A 5527-nucleotide genomic window follows, 5' to 3' on the forward strand; every position below is an offset into this window, starting at 1 on the left:
TGTGTTTGCTGGGTTTAAACTTCTCACTGTGAAGTTACTGAGGAGAGGAGCTTACAAATAGTGCTCCCCCGACTAGACAGTCTGTACTGCCACTGTTTCTCTCTGGTCCCTGTTAAAGAAAAGCATCAGGACACAAACAAAACAATCAAACACTGGTCAGGTTGATGTGGCCGGTGACTGCTCATCAGAAATATAGAGCTCCAGAGCCAGGGCTACCTGGAGAAAGGTACAGGGAGAGAGAGAGAGAGGACACACTACACACTACAGGAGAGAGAGAGGACACACTACGGGAGAGAGGAGACACACTACGGGAGAGAGAGAGAGGACGCATTACGGGAGAGAGGAGACACACTACAGGAGAGTGACAGGACACATTACGGGAGAGAGAGAGACACTATGGGAGAGAGGGACACACTACGGGAGAGAGAGAGAGGACACATTATGGGAGAGAGAGAGAACACACTATGGGAGACAGAGGACACATTACGGGAGAGAGAGAGGACACACTACGGGATAGAGAGAGAGAGGACACAGTAAGGAAGGGAGAGAGGAGCCATTACGGGAGAGAGAGAGAGAGAGAGAGGACATACTATGGGAGAGAGAGGGACACACTACGGAAGAGAGAGAGAGAGAGGACACACTACTCAGGGAGGCCAGGAGGGACATGTCTTCCACCTCCGGACCAGGTCACCACCCACGGCTTCGCAGACACCTGAGGGCCCAGGAGGGAGTGTAAGGTGTACAATGGCTTATTTGAAGGTGAACATGACACTTTGACAGAGCTAAAGAATGTCACAAACGTTATAAAGATGCTGCTGTTGCAGAGTGGACAGTGAACAATGCAATGTTATTAGATTCAGGCAAAATCACAAGAGAGTCTTGATAAGGGTGTTGTGGATATTGTGTTAAGCACTTTGGTCAGCTTCGGCTGTGTTAAATGTGCTATATAAATAAAGTTGATGATGATGATGATGATGATAATCCACCTGGTAAATAAATAGTTTCTGCTATTGGCTCACGAACAGAAAATATTTCCAGTTGACTGTTTAGTAAAACCTTTAGTCACATATTTATCATCATGCACAACTCATTGATTTACTGCTGTGTTATCTGAGATGTAGTAACTCATTCCCACCCTTTGCCCTGTTATTGGACTGTCAGTGCAGGTCTCCTGCTTCACAAACTGTTAGTGGTAAAAATGGAAATGCAACAAACACCTATGTGATCTCAGAGTGGTTGCTAGGCAACATACATCCTGACCGGATAACAGAGGACACAGTGGATAGGGATTAAAACTAGTGGAGTCTGACTTTAACTGTGTGTGGACTAATGAGGTAAAGTTTTCTTTTACAGATGTTTACAAACACATGGTCATCAAGAAGCAGTGTGACTAGTTCAGCAGAGACTTGATCCTGGTCAGGAGGCAGATAAGTTAAGTGATGCATCATGCTTGTACTGACTGACTGGCTCCAGCCTGTCACAGTATGCTTTACCATGATTGGCCAGTGCCACCCGTTCACGTTCACTCGGGTGTAAATCATAGATGTGACAGCCTAATGATCACACTCATGTTGATGCTGCTGACGCTCCCTCCACCGCCCCAACTTCATTTTCTTCTTTTCACCTAAGAAACCTGCCAGACCTGAACTTTGCCCAGGTGTGGCCAAATGTTTGCACACATCTGCACATAATCAATCAGTGATCGAACATAAACTTTATTGCCAACCATGTTAAAATACAGGGAATTTGACTCCAGCTCAGCGGCCCCTGATGTTCAACAAATAAAACAGATTAACAACAAAATCACAAGTAAAAAACAAGAAACATGAAACCAATGCTGAGCTGAAACATCTGTGCCGGTGTGAGACACTTTGAACAAAAAAAAGTGGGTGTGTGAACGCTGTTGGCCCAGGGAAACACAAGTCCTGCCACAGGTAGCATTGGGCTCTCCAGCCATAATCACACTGTTGCACAGATTGTGGGAAGAGACTTTTCCACAAATGTTTTTAGTAAACTAATCTGGGTTTTGCCTAGCTGTCTAATATCAGTGTTGTGTGATTGTTGAATCTGTGATTCATGGCTTTATGGTCCTGGACTCGAGTTTACATGGTTTGGTTGCAGCTGCTTCTCTTTGTCTCAGGTGGTCATAAATGGTCTGGCCTATTGTAGAGCGAGGTAGCTGAGAAATTAAGAAGATGAATTAATGACTGAAAATCATTGTTGTTGCAGCCTGGTTTATATTTTTGTTCACTGCAGGAGCACATGCTCAGACCTCACACACCCGTGTTTGTGCCAGGAAACAGTTGATGGACCATGTCATGGAGGTTCATTGAGTATTCGTGTCATGTGTCCGTCTGAAACATGTAGTGACGCCACTGCGCATCACGCTGAGAGCAGAGCTGCTGCTGAGGAGGAAATATAGGACAGCAGGAGGAGGAGGAGGTCTGCAGTCAAGTCAGTCAGCACTGGAGTCACACAGAGCCGCAGCACCATCAGGAAACTGCACCGTCTGCGTCTCAGCGTCAGGTAGTATTTATTCTCTGTGTGCATTCATTGTCTGAATGTCTGCAGCAGTGATGGAAGACAGACAGCACAACAACATGATCTGTGAGCTACTGCTGCATCAGAGGCAAGGCACAAAGGACGATTATCGTGAGACAGAGAGATGTTGGAGCCTACACACTGATATCAGCAGCTGATTTTAGAACAAAGGAATAGTTCAAACTCTTTTCTGCCATTTATTCTTGCTGGGGTATGTTTTTCTGATCCACTTGTAGGGTCTGAGGACAGAGGGTGTCCCTTGATGCAAATTTGTGATATTGGGCTGTAGAAATAAATTTGACTCGACTTGAATTGGCAGCTATATTAGCGGTGTGGCTGTGGGGATGACAGTATCAGTGGGTCCACACCTAAATGTCTCAACAGATATTCATGGTGCCCAGAGGATGATACCTGATGAGTTTAGTAATGCTCTGACTGCCCGTCTAGTGCCACCAGGACCAACATGGAGCATTTAATATGATCAGTGCTTTGATCAATGACCAAATACCTCAGACCCAGCGCTGAACCTGACGCTAACAAATTTCACTATTAAGTTGTAATGAAATTTCACAGTTGCTTTCGTGTTTTTAATGCTCTTTGTCACTTTTTGCCTCCATACTTTTTCTGCAGTTTGAAGCAAGAACTTGACCCATTAGCGTTAACTTTCTTTATTTAAACTCATCGTATCAACCTGAGTGCATGAGCCAGTGTCAGCCTGTCAAGCTCTAGTATCGACCTGTGTGATCCAGTATTGGTGGAGCCGTGGTACTGTCGCAGTTCTCTCTCTGACCCCCCCCCATTTCCCTCCAGGAGGATGAAGGGGCTGCAGTGGCTCACTCTGCCAGGAGCGTGAGGAGGCTTCCTGGGCTCTGTCTGCCTCATCCTCCCCCCTCCTCACCCACCTGTGTGGAGCTTTACCTCACTACCTCCAGCAGCTGAAAGCATGGACGGACTCCGGCTGCCCCCCGTCATTGAGGAGGTGCTCGATCCATCCGGTGAGTCTGAGAGTTCACATGCAGCCTCATGGAGGGTCATCTGTTTGAATACTTGGCGGTTTTACTGAGTGGTTAGTTTGTAGCTGAATGTCAAACGTCACATCTGATCACACAAACAAATCTGCTATTGATGTCAAAGAACTGGTGCAGTCTGTAGAAACAAACAGCGACTAAGGAAGAAATACATACATCACCTGAAGAAAGTCTCACTCAGCAGCTGAGCTTCTGTTTTTAATAGAAACTGATTCTTTCTGATTGAATTCTATTCTGCTGGTGTTAAACTCCTGAAAATTCAGCTCAACACTTCCTGTTTCACAATAAAAGCCTTCCAGGGAATTGAGGGGATGGGACGAGATGCAGAAAGGTAGCTGTGCTCACATCCTGTCTGGTGCAGGGAAACTAGTGAATTTAAACTCCTCACACTTTAGTGGACTGAGAACGCGTCAATTAGAGCTGAAACCACGGTGTCGACAGAACATCAGTCATTCGTAGATATTTAATTTAAATGTATTCTGGACATCAGAGAGAACGATATCCTCAGGAAATGGAAGTCACAGCGAATCAGACCAACATGTGTTTCAGGTCTGTGTGTTCACATTTCACTGAGTTAGGACTGTGAGACCAGCTGAGGTTTTACCAATGAACTGACAGTCAATGGGGTCTCTGAGTGAAATGATCTGTGGTGTAGCTTTCAGTGCTGCTCTCCAAGTTAATGATCCTAGAATCAGGAGAAATGCTTGCAGACATTTTGCATCGATCCACTCATCTCCACTTTCAGCAATAATCTGGTGCCAACAGGAGATGACAGTATTCTGGGGTGTAGTGGGCTGTGGTGTCCAGTAAGCAGCATTAGTGTGGTGGCTGGTGCAGGTGGCTAGAAGATGGATGTGGGGAGGAACTATTTTTAGACTCAGCAGGTGAAGAGAGATGGGAGGGATGATGTTTCATCAGTCTGTCCCCATCACCCTGTGACTGTCAGCTGGAAACGGAAAGAACAATGAGCTTTACTTTCAGAATCATGTTAAGTGATGAACGTGAGAGTCAGCACCAACTCTTTTTACAGTTTCTGACTTTAATGCTGCAGCTGGTAAAGGTGGAGCTGATGGTAACTACCTTATATACTTATACTGTGAAGTACTTTACATCCTGCTGGGTAGCTGGTGGATTTCCCACTGGGATCAATAGAGTCTGATGGTTTGACTGCATTTGGTTTGAGTCATCTAATTCTGGAAAGCAACTGAAGGTATCAGGTACATGTAGTGCAGTAAAAAGTACACGCTTTGTCTCTGACATGAAGTGAAGTCACAGTATGAAGGAGCAGGACATGGAAATACTAAGGTAAAGTACAAATACCTCAGATGTACTTCACCACAGTACTAGAGTAAATGTACTCAGCACCTTTCCACCACTGTACAGAACAACAACACAGCTGTGCACCTTCATGTAGTAGCCGGTGACAAGTGAACCTTCTGGCTTCATCAAGGTGAAACATGCAGCTTGTGCTGGTCAAGCTGCAGATCGATGCACACTGGTTTTACACTGTATCTTCAGGGTGTCCGCGGGGTTTTAAAAAGTATTAAAAAGTGATTAATCAAAATTGCCAAATTTAAGGCCATTAAAAAGTGTTTAATTTGGTTTAGAGGTATTATTTTTTAAAAATAGGTATTATTTTTTCAGACTATGGTGTCCTATTCTGATTGAAATTCTATCTGCTAAAATTTGCGCTAGTTCGTTTAAATGTGGGCTTTAACATATCGGGGCACATAATCAAAGATCCTCGTCTAGTCTCAACTTTGTATGTTTGATGCGGACGTCATATTCAGTGGTCGTTCGACATCTCAAACACTTTGCGTGCTCAGCTCAACTGGATAGCAAACTGGCTAGCTTACATTTTTGACTAGTCCAGACAACCATCTTCGTCATGGGCAAATGCAAGTTTTCTGACAGCTGGATGGAAGACCCAGCATTTAAGGACTGGCTCAGGCCTGCAG

At 44.9% G+C, this 5527-nt stretch overlaps 1 long non-coding RNA gene across 4 annotated transcripts in view; it reads left to right on the forward strand.

The window, feature by feature from the left end:
- LOC109974857 (uncharacterized) overlaps positions 1-5527 on the forward strand; it is an 11478-nt gene that overhangs the window by 2716 nt on the left and 3235 nt on the right. For 3 of the 4 annotated variants that reach the window (XR_002277038.1, XR_002277037.1, XR_002277036.1), the window contains 2 exons: positions 2368-2526; positions 3352-3536. This is a non-coding gene — a long non-coding RNA (uncharacterized LOC109974857). Of the gene's footprint in view, positions 1-1818; positions 2527-3351; positions 3537-5527 lie in introns of those variants that run through there. The other variant, XR_002277035.1, reaches the window with a different exon arrangement.

The sequence above is a fragment of the Monopterus albus genome, unplaced genomic scaffold, assembly GCF_001952655.1.
Source record: "Monopterus albus unplaced genomic scaffold, M_albus_1.0 scaffold351.1, whole genome shotgun sequence".
NCBI lineage: Eukaryota > Metazoa > Chordata > Actinopteri > Synbranchiformes > Synbranchidae > Monopterus > Monopterus albus.